The sequence below is a fragment of the Grus americana genome, chromosome 2 (genome assembly GCF_028858705.1).
Source record: "Grus americana isolate bGruAme1 chromosome 2, bGruAme1.mat, whole genome shotgun sequence".
Lineage (NCBI taxonomy): Eukaryota > Metazoa > Chordata > Aves > Gruiformes > Gruidae > Grus > Grus americana.
Genome location: NC_072853.1, coordinates 121520120 through 121536917, shown reverse-complemented (window position 1 = coordinate 121536917; position 16798 = coordinate 121520120). Strand labels below are relative to the sequence as shown.

Here is a 16798-nt window from a genome sequence, read left to right as displayed (position 1 = left end):
TGGCAGCCTCATGGACTGAGATTGCATTTTCATTAAAACTAGACTTGATTTGATTTTGCATGAGTGTCACAGAAGGAAGAATGCAACCTATGTTCAGACCTGTCAAATTTTGTCCTTTTTTCTTCTTCTAGACTGTACTTAAAAAAAAAAAAAAAACCACATAAAAATTAGAATGTTTCTTGGCAGGAATTTGGAATTTCTTCTGAAGCAATGTTGCTTTTTTTGAGCTGACTTAGCAAAGTGCCCTGACTGCTCTATAGCATTCCTGCTCTGAATGCAAGTTTGAAATGCAAAGGTGTCTGTTTTAATACCGCTAGCCAGGAGCAGTGAACGGAGTGTAATTCTTCTCACCTTCAAAATAATTCAGTGTTCCCGCTTCTTGGGGAGAGAGTATTGGAAGAAGAGTCCTTAGTTTGGAAATGACTTATGATTTGTCTTTGACTAGTTTTGATTTCAGATCCGTGACCATGTGAGATGCCTGACCAGGATATAATGAGGATCATTTTTTGAAGGGGGGGGAAAAAAAAAAGTGGAAGTAGCTGGGGCAAAAAGTTTTAAGCATTTCTGTCCATAATACAGAATATTTTTTCCAAGTACATGAGTGAATGTTTTCTGTAAAATTGTAATAACTATTATGTTCTTTTTATGATCATACATATTAAAAAGTTGAAAAATGAGATATAGCGTGGCAGATAACTTTGATCAAAGTTGGTTTTCTTTTATTTGGAGGAAAAAAAAAAAAAAGATACGAGACTTAGTATTATCCTCTATAGCTGTGAGCCATGTTGAACAAAGCTGGTGTAATTGTATCTACAAGCAAAACAGTTCAGTTACTAGTTGAATGTTTCTTACGCAAGAATGCGCCCATGCCAGTATGAGTAGACTCATGGTGGCAGCGCTGTGGTCATGGAGCTGACGGTCTTCAGATCGCTGTGTGTCACTGAGCTACTTGTAAATGTTCTACAGCAGAGATCAAAGTGAAGTAAGTTTACTGTCAGGAGGCTTAAATTTGCTTGGAAGGTAGTCTCACCTCTATTGGAAAATACCTGCGGGGGTGTGTCTGCAAATAGAGAAAGATTGAAAATCACTAGACTACACAATTATGTACATTTATAACAAGGAGCTAATCTAACTCCAGATAAAAGCTCTCAAGGTGGGTTATTTTAACAATTGGCTTCATGTATATACTCAAAAAGAAAATGCCTGCCTTCTGGTTTCATTGCATGAAGAACATTTAAGCATCAGATATTGACTTGTGGGGCAAAAACCCCCAGATTGCTCATGAGAGTTCTCCTATGTGACTGATCTACTTTGAGCTATTTTAGCACACAGACAGAGTGCTTTTATGGTGTCCTGGTTCTGGCAAGGACAGAGTTAATTTCACACGGAGCCAGGACAGGTGACCCAAGCTGGCCGGGGGCTATTCCGTACCATGTGACGTCATGCTCACCATAAAAGGGCGTCAGTCGGGCAGGGGCGGGTGCGGGTGGCTCCGGGAGGGGTTCAGTGTCCGGTCGGTCTTCGGATCAGTAAATTGTTCTCTGTTATCACCCGTTGTAAATATCTGTTATCAGTGCTGTTGTTGATTGTTCCCCCCTCCCTTGCCGTCCCAGTAACCTGCCCTTACCCCAACCCTCGAGGCTTTGCCGTTGTTTTCCCGTTCTCCTCCCCAGCCCGCCGGGGGAAGGGGGAGCGGGGAGCGAGCGGTGCGTGGTGCTCAGCTGGGGCTGGGGCTGAGCCACGTCATACGGTCAGCCATCAACTAACAAAATTTTAAAATCAATTATTTAGATATCAAACACTACCTTGGCATAACTGTTACCTTCTAGCAATAACTTTCGAAGTAGATTGTACTCCAGAAAGAAATCAAAGTGTCCATCTGCTGTTAGTGTGATGTATGCTTTGTGTCACGGATAACTTCAACGATAATATTTGCATACTCAATTCTGACTATTTACAAGTGAAGCTTTTTAGTAATTTTTAGTTACTTTTGCTTAGCTGATGTGTGATATGGTTAACGTAGACCAAGTTTGAATGGATAGGGCTAGTTGCTACAATACGGATGCTTTCTCAGGCTCTATGCAATTGAGGTGACTTTCAGGCATAAATTTGTTTAGATGTTAAATGCTTACTTTTGTCTAGAGATTGAGGTGATCGCATGTATAAATATTCGTAGACTGTTTCCTTCAGTGAATGCTTGGGTTTAAAATGTAAGGCTAGACTAGAAACTACTAATAGGCTAGATTTTTTTTTTTATATACCAGTATGCTGAAAAATCTGTTGTTTTACCTTGGTTTCAATGCATTTGAGATGCCTGTTGTGATTTTTTTAGCACATGCGTATTAATATTTTAGGGTGGTTTTTTAATTCACTTATTTTATATTCATGTTTGAGTCTGAATGAAGAGCACTTGTGAGCTCTGGTTTTTCTCAGTGCCCTTTTAAAGAAACAGGTTGCTATAATGCTGAGGGAGGCTAGTCCTATAGCCTCTGTACCTTGCATATATGAAGAACTTAAAGTACCAGAAGGATTTTTGCAAGCTATCCTAGTCTTCATTCAGCTACCTCCTACTAGAGAAAGAGCTTGTGATGAGACAGGGGACTTTGCAATTACTACAGATCCCTCTGTTATTCATCCATGTGATTATGTCTTATTTTGCTCACTGAAGATCCTTTTCTTAGCCCTTGTCAGCATGGAAAAAGTGTTGTATGCAACACCTCTTCCTTTTGCGTACATTCTTCTAATGTCAGAAGACAGTATCTTTCTGAGGATGTTAGATTGCAGAGGATTCCAAACATATTCTCATGCAATAAAATTTTCCACTTCAAATTGTCGCTGAAGACTCTCCACTGGGAGAGGAGTGCTCTAGAAATAGCTGTTCCAGGAGAAGTGCCTTCTACATTTTAATCATCAACCAAGTACAAAGTCATAGAAACATATAAATTGTGTTTAGGAGGGGTCTCTGGAGGTCACCCAGTCTAGCCTCCAGCTCAAAGGAGGCTACTGCCAACAGTAGGTAAGGTTAACTGTCGTTTTTGCCTTGCTGAGTCTTGCAGACCTCCAAAGGTGGAGATTCTGCAACCTCTCTGAGCAAAGTAGCACTCCAGCGTGGTCTTTTTGCTCTTGGGCAGGAGATTCAGCTAGTAATCAGTTGGCGTTTCATGAACACCCAGTTCCAGGCAGAAGGAAGAATTAATCTCTTAAACTGTAAGACCTACACTGTAAGTCAAAACACTTTAAGCAGGCATACTGAAGGAAATGTAAAGGGGAAATTCCATGCTGGTTTCCTTTAATCACTTTAAAGCTCAACAGAAGAATTTGAAAATCAATTATACAGACATGACTGCAAGCCAACACAGCTCTTCTGGAAACAGAATTTCTTCACCTCATTTTGCTGATCGTGTCATGAGGAATCTGAAGCAGCAATCTGAACAAACTGGAGCTTAGGCAATGTTTTATCAGCAAAACAGTTATGGATTTGCGGTTAACAGTGTATCAACCATGTATTTTAGCACAGTTGGCAGTTTTATCCTTTAATCTGCTTGTAAACCCTTTTCACTGGCTTGTAAGATAGGCTTTCTCAAAATATGTAAACTGCAGAGGGGATTGTGTGTAATGTTATACCGAGGTGAGCATCTCTTGTGGTTAATATGAAGCCATTTCTTCATATTAGGACTATGGAAACAATTTGATAAATAATGTAGTTATCGATTTAAATAACAAAAAGGGCAAGAGCAGAGTCAAGAGTAGGTCAAACTGGACTGAGCTAGAAACCATAGTAGTTGATTTGAAAATATATCAAAATATTGGAATGAACCCCACAAAATCTGTATTGGGGCAAGGAAATATACTCAGTGGTATTGCTTTCAGAAGTAATTCCTGATTTCTACTAGAAATAAGACTACACAGAAATAACAGTAACAGGGATTCTTCGAGATATACTGTTGTTTTTTTGCTGTGCGTAGAAACTCATCAAGATTCTTTCAAACTGATTTCCACTGGAAATGTTGTGTGCCTTTTGCAAGTGAATTTGTCCATGTCTCTCAATTTCAAGAACAAGCAGTTGTTTTAAGTTGCAACTATTGTAATTATGGAATACACCTTCAAATTTACAATATTCATTACAAAAATACAGCAAGATTTTGCATCTAGTTGTCAGGAATTTGTCCACCTGATAGACGAGTGCCTGAGGGCAGGTCTTGCGTCATGCACCGCTTCCCCGGTGAGCCCTGCAGTATAGGTTTGCTTATCCAGAGATGGGCTTCTCCTTCCTGCGGTTGAGTTTGGAAGTTGCCATGAGCATTAAGCAGTTCAACACGTGTTCTCACGTTTTAATAGCAGCGTGTTCCTACCCTTCCAGGGCTGGCTGATAATAAAGTTACTGTGTAGAAAGGGATAGAGGACAAATGAAGTGCTGCTGAAAAGCTACATTGTGACAAGCAATATGGAGGAATAAAACATTTCCAGGGCTTTCATTTGTGCGGCATTATGTGAAATGTATGAGAAATGGTTTCTTTGTACAGTCAAGATTTTTGTTATGAGGCAGCTAGGTCACCAGGGTTGGCTTATAATGAAAACGGGAGGGGAATATCGCTGAATCCTCCTTGCTAGGCAAAAGCAGGAGTGAGCAAACAGTAGTTCATTCACAACTGAGAAACATGAAGTGGCACACAACACAAGCTTTCTGTTTTATGAGAAAACCTAGGCAGAGGACTTTTTGTTCTCATTATGAATAGGCGTCGTACTTGATTATATGTACAGTCATAGATATTTCAGGTCTCAAAGCTGTATTGGTATTGTTAGCAGTGGCCCTCCCTTGCAATCCATCCCAACTCTGTAGTACTTGCATTTCTTTTTTACGTTGAAAAGCAGTAACTGAGAAGTCTGTCTCTTTCCATCTCTTTCCTCCCTCTAATGGGTTAAATGTTTTCTGTCTTTGTAAGAACAGAATCAATACAAACGGCTGAAACTCCTTGAAATGTACATCATGGTTTTTTTGATGACAACACAAGGTCTATTATGTAGTTAAGAATCCTAACCTTCCCCTAAGGTAGGTAAGTAATATTCTCTCCATTTATAGCTAGTTAAACTACAGCAAAGAGATAAAGTAGCTTGTCAAAAGCAACACAGGATCGCTGTCAGAGAGAAGGCTGGGACTTAGGAGTTCCTAATACCCACTAGAGCGTATTTTGAATGCCTGGGCTGCTGTATCCTGACATGTGATTTGCATGTAGCCACACAAGTGAACAATAATGCTGTTTTCTCTATTTCTTGACTGTTTCCTCATGCTGGTTGTATGCTGTTCATTTAACCAACACCATTTGCTAGTATTTTTGTTAGCCCATTGTGTATTTTTTCAGGTTTTCTGAGTTCTGTGTCACTGATACACTGAGAATGTCATAAATTGCTAACAAAAGGGCAAGAGTCAACTTCAATAAATCCCTTCTTGAAGCCTTTTCTTCATTGGGTACAGATCTCTCAGCACTGTGTACCAAAGACTAGTTGATTGCTTGGTACAGTAAATCAAACCTGTGATGGAATGGGTAATGAAATTCTTCAAAGGGTTGAAATAGTAATTTGCTTTCCCTGGTAGGGCTCCTCTTAAATATGTTTGTATACCCCTTTTCAGATTGATCATTGGTTTTTTGGGTTTTTTTCTCTTTTACTGTTTAAAAGTTACTTTGTTTTCTGTGAACAAGGCAAAGTAGTTTGTGCATAAAGAGCAGTGTGGAGCGTTACCTCTCTGTGTTCAGAAAAATATGGAAACAAACCAACTAAGTGTACAAAATTTAAAAAAGAAAAATACTGTGCATATAGGTAAGTACATAAATACGTGTGCAGATATAACTCAGGTCACGTACCGGTGCACGCTCTCCTTCAGTTACTCCAGCTGCTCTAGATGCATCTTGTTCATGATTGTATTTATGAATATATTGACTCATGTACATCAACAATCTTTTTTTTTTTTTCTTGTATCGGGGGGAAAAATGGTGTGAGATGAGTTTGACATTGTATGATAGGTCCAGAGAGAAAGGGGTATTGTTCTATGTGTTGAATGCTGGTAAAACAAAAAGACCCTCCTAGCTTGTAGTTTTTCTGAACTCTCTGAGCTGGAGCTCTTGGCCCAAGAAGGAGGTTGGCCACTGGATTGCAGGGCAGATAATTATCTGCAAGGTGTACTCTTCTGATGCCAGAACTGATCAGAGGTAGACAGCAGCCCAGTTCCTGATGTGCTGAAACTTCATGTGCCTTATTCCAAAATAATATAGCTATTGTTAGGAAAGTACTCTTCAGAGAGGCAGGTGAGAGGAACCTTATAGGCATTGTTGCAATGTTGTATAATATCAGAGGTAAACACGAGGTTCCAAAGAATGAAGGAAGAAAATCATAACCCACCACTCAAACAGAAGATTAGTTAACTAACAGGCTTGTTAAAAATAATCAGAAATATACCAGAGGATCTGGGAGAGAAAGCTAAGCATCAAAAGCATTCCTTCCTACCAGGGATGAGAATGACCTTACTGCATTTCATAGATTTATAGCTGAAAATGGCACACTGCCTTTGGATTTCTTTGTCTCCCTAGTGATTGCAGTTGGCCATGGGGTGCTTCAGCATTGCATTTTTCTCATTTAGCTCTATTTCAACTTCATATGGGGAGCTTACTCTTTAAGAACTACAGTTGCTGCTCTTCCTTTTTTGCATAGAATATTTTAAAGACAAAAAAACGCCCCACCCCCAAAGTTTTAGTAGGTTCTGTGGGACAGCAGGTTGAAATCAGTTCATGTTTAGGTCAAGACGATTGAAAGTAGTGTATTGCCCACAAGGATAGATGCTTTGAACCCTTGGTATAATGCATTGTGTCTGGCTAGCGAAGACAGGACGATTAGAGAGATGTGAACCTTGATGTAACTTTGCTTCTTGCATTAAAGATTGAGCATGGAGCATTGCTGTTGATCCAGACAACTCATGACTAACGCTGGTTGAGCTCCGCTAGCTAGCCAAGCTATGCATTGTGTAGCAGAAGCAAAATTCTTATACCTTTCTCCCCTCTGATTACATGGTCAAAGTCACAGCTTTATCATTTCTTAGATGTGTAACGTGAGAGCTATTCAACACTAAAAGTTAAAAAATCTTTACTTCAGTGTCATTCTTGTGACATCTGCTGTCCATTGGACGCTATTCAGTGGATTGTACTGTGAAATTCTGGTCTCATACACAGATACTAAATCACTTTTCAGTAAGCTGAGCAATCTCTGGAGTGGGAGATAGGAGAGTTTAAAGTGCATGTCATGGTTTCATAAGAGTATCCCTTTGAAACTGCGAGAGGAAGTCTACAGGCTGGCAGAATGTTGTTTCTCAGTGAAAAGTTAACAGTTGGTCATGATCTTCCCAAAAGTACCTTAGGATTTTTTCCACCTGGTACCTGATTTTTGCACCTCCTCTAAAAGATGGCACTTCTAGCCCTTGATATCACACTCATTTGTCTGCTCAGTCTTGACTCTGAGGAAAGACTGCCATCTATTGAATCCCCAACATTATCTCCTGCAAAATTTAGCCTTCCATCCAAATGCTGGCCAATTCCAGTCCTGCTTTGTTTATGAGACCTGACAAGACTGGAGCCCTCTCTGGCATGCCTACAGGCTAAGTCACCTTGCAAGTAGCCATCAAAGTGTAAGAAAGCAGCAGCTGAGCAGAGCTCTCACCTTGCTGCATTGATTCCTTCTACACTGAAAGAAGCCATTACACATGCATCTTTCCAGAGTTTGGTTGTCAGATGCATTTTTCCAGGGCTTGTCAAGTTGAGTAGGATGCAGCTGTCTTCCATCAAAGAGAATTTCAGGCACTTGAGGATAATAGAAAGAAAGAGACAAGAATAACTTTCAGAAAACACCAAATTGGAACATGATTAAGAAGGAAAAAACCTTCCCTTCAGCTCATTGATTCCTCTCAATGGTTTCTTTCTGCTTTCATTCATATGCAGGAATACTATCTGGTATAATAAGATTTGTACCCTGCACAGTAGTAACAGAAATTTTTAAAAGCACTGGCAGTATGCAATTTTCAAATGCCTGCTCCCTAGACACCACTTCACCTTAATAGCTTGATAATGTGGAAATCCCGTAAGCACAACACTTGTCACTTATTTTGCGTTTCAAGATGTGTTTTGTGATTAAGAGCTTGCTCCAAGGGCTGTGGAGATCCTCTGTTGAACACAGTGGACTTTAAATCAGACTCTCTTGTTTAAAGAAGAAAAACGACCACAACCCAAGTTCATTTGAACTCAACATGACTCAATGGTCTTTCCTGGATGCCAGCGCAGCAGAGCTATAGCAATTTACCTAAGCAAAGTTGAGGGGCCTTGAGCACCATTGCTGAAGCATTCTTTGTTAGGCTCCAGGAACTTCTCTTACATAGTCAAGAAGAGCGTGTGCTGGCAGATGCTGAGGCAGCCGGCCAGCCATAGCAACACGAAGATCACTGCTGAACTAGCGCCTGGTAAGATTTCAGGCATTCCCTCTCCATGCACTGAGCAAGCCAAAGGTGCCTGGGTAATAAGCCTCGCTTGTTGACATCTTTTTGACATTTTTTGCGTATCTATCTAGAGGACCTCATGTTTCTCTTGAGCTACTCCACTGCAAGGCTTTCCTTCTTTAGCAGTTTTCCTTGGAATATCTCATAATACTTTTCAATGGTGTCATCTTTCATTCAAGATCCTAAATATCATGCCCTGTAGGATGGAGCTAAGCATTGATGCCATCTAAGCTCAAGTTGTGGATTCCCCAAATATTACAGGTTGTCATTTTGTTTTGCTTTTAATGAAGATGTGTGCAGCTATGCCACCTAAGTAATAAGGTAAATCACAGCCCCAGTTCTCCGTATTTGCTTTCTCAGGAATTGATGTAAGTTACTGTGAGCACTCCGTCCCAAAGTGTGGTACATTTCTCTTTAGTGATGAAGCAGCAAAGCTGCTTGTGCTTGCATAGCCTTCCCTTTGGATTGAGAAAGGATAATGCTTTCCTATTCAGGCACCATAAATGAGATAACCTATCACCATCAGAAGGCAGTGGAAAGAGGAAGGAACAAAGGTTAATGTAAATGCTATGCTAGTTTGGCGTTCCCTGGGCATTGGGAACCCACTGTCCCCTGCTCACTTTCTACAGCACTAAGAGCAGAGGCGTCATCTTGTTCTGCATGGAGTAGGCAGTTGTGGCTGTATGAGCAATGAACTCCTAATGGAGCCTAAAATGCTCAGCCATTGTAATGTGCAATATAAAAGATGGAAATCTCCTCATCCCTCTTAAGCAGATTAATTGAATGGGCGTGGAAACAAGAACAAAAGGCTTTGGAGTGGATGGAGAAAGTGATACATTTTGCCACAAAGGATATCAGCACGTATTGGGTGAACATATTGCTCAAAATGGTATGTTAAAGCATATGACTGCTCAGGCATGGACATGTATGCTCCTGTGTTCTTTCTGTTGTTGTTCTTGTCACCTGCTTTTCTCACCATGCACAGGTGAACACGGGCTTCACCCAGCCTACTCCTGCGCAGTGGTCCTGTACAAGGCCTTTCAGCACAATAAAAGTACTTGTGCAATAACCTCTGTCTGAACTGCATCTCGTGGGGCTAGGACTGATAGAAAGCGGCATCAAAACTGAAATATGCTTTTCTTCCTTGCAAAACCTCCATTTTCTCTGTTTATCAGTCATCCTTGAGACTTCTCAATCAGGCATCAATAAACTTGTCCCCAAGTGCCGGGCACCCAGAGTATGATGATGGACCAAGAGCTCATTCTGGGCTGCAAATGGTAGCATCTTGTCCATGGCTTGACTTTGAAGTCTAAGGGAGATCTGATTTCCCTGGGCATGTTGGGAAAAACCTGGGAAGTGTAGTTGAGCACTTGCAAAAATAAATTTCTCCATTCTGTGTGTGAAGTATTAGCCAGGAAAAAAACCTAACTAGTTAATATATGTGTTTTATTTCTCCTGGAGCAAGTATGAATATGGATCATCATTTGTTTATGCTGGACAAAGAATTTACATAATTTTAATAGAGCTTTCTATTAGTTTGTGACAAATAACAAAATGCCAATAAATTCATCACTCCAAACCCATTATAGCTGTCAGCTTTGCAAATGATTGATAAAATGCTCTGATTCAGACTTGCACATTTTATCCTTTACCACAACCACCACTTCATGTATGAGGCACAGCATTCTCACCAGTTTCTCATCAGGGATAAGTAATTGGCCAATTAAATCATAGGCCATGATATCTTGTACAGTGGAGCTAAATCAGTGATAGTCTAGCTCTGAACAATTTGAATCTTAATGTAGGATAAATTAAGCTCTCTCCTTTGTAGTTGCATTCATATGGAGTCCTCTGGTTTGAATAATGAAAAACCTGAATTTGTCAGTCAGGTGGGGTTTTAGATCTCTTTACTTTCACATATGTTGCTGGACTGGGCTCAACTTCTACATTTGTTACTGAAAAGGCTTGGTTGTTAAAATAATGCCTTCCTTATTTATGGCTGAATCCTGACATCTTGATAGCAGGAAGAGTTTTGTCAGTACAAGGACTGCAGGACTTGATTTTGGAGCTTTCACAGATTACCTTCCCCTAGTAATTTTGGTTTCTCAGAAGTAATAGTTCAACTAATATTAGTATTCCAGTAACATCTAGAGGTTTTGAGCTGTACCAGAGCCCCATTGTATCACAGACGCTGTATAAACCCATAGTGGGGAAAAGTCCCAATCCTGCAGACACTGCAGCATAAACAGGCAAGATGATGGATAGCAAAAAGGAAATGGTATCTCTCTCTTTCAGATGGGGTATCGCTATTCACACGGGATAACAGAACAGTAACACTGTTTTCAGAACTGTGGAGAAATAAAGCATTTTTCCAAATGTCAAAAAGAAAATTTCTGTCACAGTAGGGAGTGAGCCTCGGTTTCTTGAGTCCCAATACACTACTCTGATAAAAAGACAATTCTTCTTCTTTGTGATTTCTAAACAAAGTTCAGGCATACCTCTGATAGGCTGGAAACTAAGTAGCATTCTTCTGGTAGATGAGATAAAGCATTGTGCCAAGTGGGTAAGGTGCAAAAAGTAAGCATTGATCATAAAAATAAATTAGCTTTTCTTTTTTCCTTGTTAATAATTTCTGGATATCTTAGTTAACACAGCTAAAAATGTAAGAGTTGCTTCTATTTTGACATAGAGCACCACCTCATACTTGGAATAGCTCTTTTTAGCACTCGAGGTTAGCCCGGGTGCTTGGCTAAATGCGACCAAAACAGGTGAAGTGTGTGTTTGAGTGCCTAGTAACATAAGTTGTTTATGTAACCCAGGTTTGGTGCTTATGCTCCTGGATCACTTTTCTGCATTCCTGTGCTGGCAGTTGCTGTTCCCCAACTCCGGATTGAACATTTTTAGGAAAGTCGCTCCCTGAAATATGCAATGAACTCAAATGCTGGTTTTTAAATTAAGCACATGCCCAGGTATTTTTCCACACAGAGGCAGGGACTCCAGCAGGGGACTTAAAAAAAAAAAAAGCACGGTTATGCTGATGAGTTCCCTTAAAAAAAATAAAATTCCTTTGTGCTTTTCGAGAAGCCTCTCTGCTGATAAAACATGGCTTATCTATTCTTAACCCATCCCCTGGGTACAAGTCAGACAACACATTTGCAAAAGCTGTGGTAGGACCATGAAAAGCCCTGCCTTGGGTTACATTCTCCACTGAATCCGTGGAGCTGCCACCCAGCTTCCAGTAGTGGAGGATTTGGTCTGATGGCTTTTGGCAGTTGCAGAGGCAGATGAGGAGGGCAGTAATGCTGCTTCTGCTCCACTGGAAAGATTTCCTGACGACAAAAACGAAATGTCAGCTTTGATTGTGGTAGGGCTTTTCCCAGCGCAGCATGGAAAAATGAGTTGTCGAGCAATTCTTTTTGGCACACTCTGAACTTTTTGTAGGTGGATTGTGTGCCCATGCGTTCAGGAAAGAACAGACTTGGCCTTTCACTCCACATCAGAAGAGGTTGATTGCTTTTTTGGAGGGAACATGCCCAGACACCATCAGGGGATAAGTAGTAACCAGCTGGTGAGAGGTATTTAGAACAGAGACACATTTGGAGATTAAGTTTTGACTGTTGCACCGATGGCCTTCAGCCTCGTTGCCTTAATGGGGCAGACTTGGCAGCACGGAGGAGTAGGAACACCTGTCTGTTGGCTTCCTCAGCTCTGGCTTGAACACCGTATTGTTTGAGATGCTGGGCATCTGCTGCTAGACATTGCTCTTGTGAGCACTTGCATGCATTTTCAAATAGTCGCATATGAGACAAATGCAAAATTCAGCTGGGGCAGCGTGTCAGGAAGCAAAAACTGAAGGTGAACACCTTTGCTTCTGGAGTGATCAGTAAGCTTATTTAGAAAGAGCTGCAGAACGGTAGTGAAATGGGTCTCAGCTGTGATGCACGCTAGGCTTGTGCAGAATCTGAAAACAAGATGCAAAAAGCACCTGGATTTAATCAGTCTGGGGAGAGTTGACTGGGAGCTTTATCAGTACTTCTGATCAACTGCTGGTGCCTAACAACACCCAGGGAGGCACTGGGAGTTGTTATGTCACCGGCAAGATATAATGGTGTTATTAATTTAATGCTCTTTAGATTGTTTAATTTGGAAATTCAGATTTAATAAAATGTCAAACTCACTGTCCAAATTCCTAAATTAAACATGAATTGCTTGGGATCTTTTCCAGAACTGCTGTTTGTTGTATCAACCCCACTGCCACTTTTATTAGTTGTCGAAGAAACCATTTTGCAACAAGCTAATTTGGCCCTTGCTACAGGAGCTGGAATAGCTGCCTTGAGATGTTCTGAGCCCATTTTCTGTAAGAACCTGCAATTTTTAATAACATCATCAAAGTCATTTTGATGGAGGCTGAGCAGGAGTGGAATAAAAACCAACAAAAGAAAGGGTAATTCCCATTCTCATTACGGCATTCATTTGGTCTCTGTATCTTGCTAGTTGTCTGCTTAACGACTGTCGTCTCCTCGATCCTCCTAAGGGTATTCATGTTTGTCTGCTCTTCTAAGAAATGAGTCATCTAGGTTGGGCATCTTCATTGCATAAAAGCATCTACAAAGATCTAAATTGTAAACACTAGGGTTTTGTTTTGCTGCTTAAAATCATGCTGTGGGATTCAGCTCCGCAAGCGCTGTGCTATCTAAAGTTGCTTTGTAACAGCTTTGGGAAAAAGGGAGAGGCCAGATTTAGAATGTAAATCTGTACAGTTGGTTGTTAACGGGTGAAGCACTGGAGCAACTTTTTTTTATTTGATCTGTACTGGAGGTTTTGGTTAGTGTTGTACTTGTCTGAATGCTACATCACTGCAGTCCGGTTCCTTGTTAACAGCAGAGCTTGTGAGAGTTGTGGCTGCCGAAAAGCTTGTCCCTCTTCTGCGTGTGACTGGTTCACAACTGAAATACAGGTGCATCTGGTCTTTATCTACTTCCCTCCACTCTGGCACTTTAACAGCATTGAGGAGGGGCTGTGAGACAGCAGCTATTCTGGATTAGAGTACAAAAGCCACGTGTCTCCCCCTGTCCCCTGAAGAGCTGAAGTATTTGGAGCAAGGGCTTGTCACGAGCCCGTTTTCATTGAATAAATGCGTGTGTTATTGGAACAATTTTCTGGACAGCGTGGTTTCTGATCTTTTGTAAATCCAGAACAACTGAAACAGATTTATTTCATACTTTTCTTAAGCTAATTGAAAACATAGTTTAGTCCTCAATGAAGAATATAAAAATGAAATGGTCATTAAGTTTAGTCCCTTAAAATAGCAAGTGACATTGTGCTAAGTCCAGAAAGGCTTACAGAAACACTCTGCTGCTCCTCCCTTCCCAGGATCACAAACAATGCAAAATCCCTTGCTCCACAAATAGACAAGAAATACCACTAGTGCTTAGATTTTTATTGCGTTTATGCCTAGCTGTTCCCCTTTTTATAGCTTCTTTATTAGATAGTATTCAGCAGATTATCTTTCAACTTTTCTTAATAAAACCATCTGGGTATAGTTCACTTTGTTCTTGGAGTTACTGGATAAAGACAGTTACAATTAGATTGTGTTAGTGCAGGATGGATTTTCAATACACTCCTAGATTTTGGCCTGACCCATGTACTTTTTACGCTCTCGTCTCGCACATCTATTCAGAGACCTCTGGTGGTACCAGAAATGTATATTCTGGTCTGTGTAAAAAGAGGTCAATCTTTAACTCCAGAGTGGTACCTGGGTTGCTTCGTGTAGCAGTCATAGCATTCAGGTATTGATGCTATGGCACCTCTACTCTGGAAGGACGGATTGTCAGGAGCTTTAGGGCAGCGGAGATGTACAAGAGCATAACTTTGGGTAATTTTTAAATCACTAAATTTGCAGGATTGTTGTTTTTGTTTATGTAGTCAGCTCTATCACAGCAGGATGCGTGAGCGTGCCTGTAAGATGTGACTTCTCTGGGTTCAGCTGAGCTGTGGAACGGTTTTTCAGAAGCCAGCAGACAGCTGCTGTTTACCTTCTCACTCACTTTGTCATTTTTGACCTGTTACGTTAATTTTGTTTCAGCCTTGTTTCCAACCAAATGCGACTCGGGCTGGTCACTGGCACCTGCAGTATGTGGAACGGGAAGGAAGTGAGGAGGGGAAAGCAGGAGGAAGAAAGGGAGAGGAAAAGGAGCCGACAGTGTGGTCAAGAACAGATGGTATAGGAGTGCATTTGGGGGGATGAGACCTTGCTTCCATGAATATTTTATACCCTTGTTTTTCTGTTTTCATAAGAGTCTGCAGTTAATATTGCTTGGTTGCTAACACGAAGCAGCTAAAATGTGTTCCTCCCAGTGCTGTAGAGAGCTGTGTCCTGACAAGAGTGTGAAGCGACGTATTGGAAACCCAAACTGACGTAGTTGAGTCCTGAGCAAGACTTTTCTTTTTTTCCTGAAGGGTAATGAAACTTTGGCACTTGCTGAAAAACAGAGAAAGCTGTTCTGTTCTAGTATTTCTTGCAAGCCTGGTAAAGGGCAGTATGGGTATGCTATGAAGTGAACGTACAGAACGGGTAATTTAATTTTGTTGCTGTTGTAATCTGCTGGGCATTTTTCCAAAACAAGATGAGGGAGTAACTGGCATATTTCATTACAACTGCCCAGATGACTAGGAGGAGATTAAGCCTTTAATTACAAGATGGAGCATCCTGAGCTAGTGTTACAGCTTGTGGTTGAAACCACAGCCAATCCTAGAAAAACCTAGAAGATATCAAATAGATCACGTGCGTGTACCTGGTAAGGACTTTCTGTCTTGCCTATTTACGTATTCATTTTATTGAAAAGATACATGTCTATGTTTTAAGAGGATTAACATATTCTGTGAACTGGAATAATTCCCATGAGCCTGGTCTCCTAACCACGTGGCATTGAAACAAACTGACAGCCAGTTTTTCTTCTGTATATTTTCATATCAGCAACATAATTTTTAACAGGTGCTACCCTGAGTGGATAGGACCTTTAAACAGCATAGTTAAACCTCTTGTCTCCTTTTTTACTTTTCCCTTCAAATTTGCAAGGCTGGTTGCCATCAGCAGTTGCGAATGATTAACATTCTTGCTGATTTTGCTTGCCATGAGACTGTCAAGCTAGGAGATGATGTGCAATACGCACACAAAAGTGGCAGAGAAATTTTTTTTTGTGTATTTTTTTCCTTGTTGTAAAATGGGTAAAAAGCTGAATGGAATGAACATTATGAGTACCTAGAAGGATTGTCTTTTGAGAGCGTTTCAGTTAAGCCAACCTGTATGAATGAGTGGATTTCTGTTTTACTCAGAACATTTGGAATAAAGATCTTTCATTTGAATACTTTGGGGAGTTCCTTCAATGCCATTTGACTCTAGTGGGAGTTGAGAGGGCTCATCTTATTACACGATGAGAGCTCTAAAATTGTTCCTTTATGCACAAGACTTCCACGATTAAATTTGGGATCTGTCTGTAGATGGTGTTTTATTCAGTAAAATATGCTGGAATAGTAGCCAGAGCAGAGTGATAAAATTTATTCTACTAGTTTATATACATATGTTGAAGATTGGCATGGAAAGCTGTATTTTGCCAGTGTCAGATGGTCTGCCAGCGAAATGGATGAGTTAAGCATTCACTGGCATAATGGTTGGGCATTGCAGACGCTACCTGACTGTGAAAAACAGTCATTCTGTCTCAGCTCCATAAAGTTGTAAGATATGGGCAATTTTGTTATTCAGATACCTTAAGACCTGGATTGTGATCATTGATGCTGAATGATCAATTAGCTGATATCTCCATCCAGAAAGTCTCAAAGCAGCTTGCCACCTTGGTAGAGCAGTGTTACTGGGCTGTCCTGGGTTAGAATCAGCGTAGCCTCATGATCTGGGTGTAAAGCAATCATTTAGCTACAGCAAACCCTTGTGGTAGTGGGACGTTGTTGGGAAAGTTCTTGCTTTCGTTTGGGAAACCTAGAAGACGGATGGCAAAACATGGGCTGTCAAAATTGGATATAAGGGTGCTTAATGCCACCAGAACAATGGGAATAGCTTTCTTGACTCAGAAAGCCTGACCTCGTCTCCTGTGTTAGGTTATGGGCTTGTGTATTGGAAAAGGAGGGATCTAACTGCAGTTTAACCAGAGAGTTAATTTTCACATAACAAGTCTGGCCCATTTGCAAATTACAGTGTTTTTCTGAGAGATGAGGAGAACGTATCAAGTAAACAACACTCAATATTCAGAG

General features: G+C 40.7%; 1 protein-coding gene across 2 annotated transcripts in view; it reads left to right on the top strand.

Annotated features, from left to right (window-relative positions):
• TMEM108 (transmembrane protein 108) overlaps nucleotides 1–16798 on the top strand; it is a 169332-nt gene that overhangs the window by 34843 nt on the left and 117691 nt on the right. The window contains exon 1 of one of the 2 annotated variants that reach the window (XM_054815887.1): nucleotides 1488–1529. The exons of the other annotated variant lie outside the window; for it this stretch is intronic. The gene's annotated coding sequence lies outside the window, so the exon portion shown is untranslated. Of the gene's footprint in view, nucleotides 1–1487; nucleotides 1530–16798 lie in introns of those variants that run through there. 2 annotated transcript variants of the gene reach the window in all.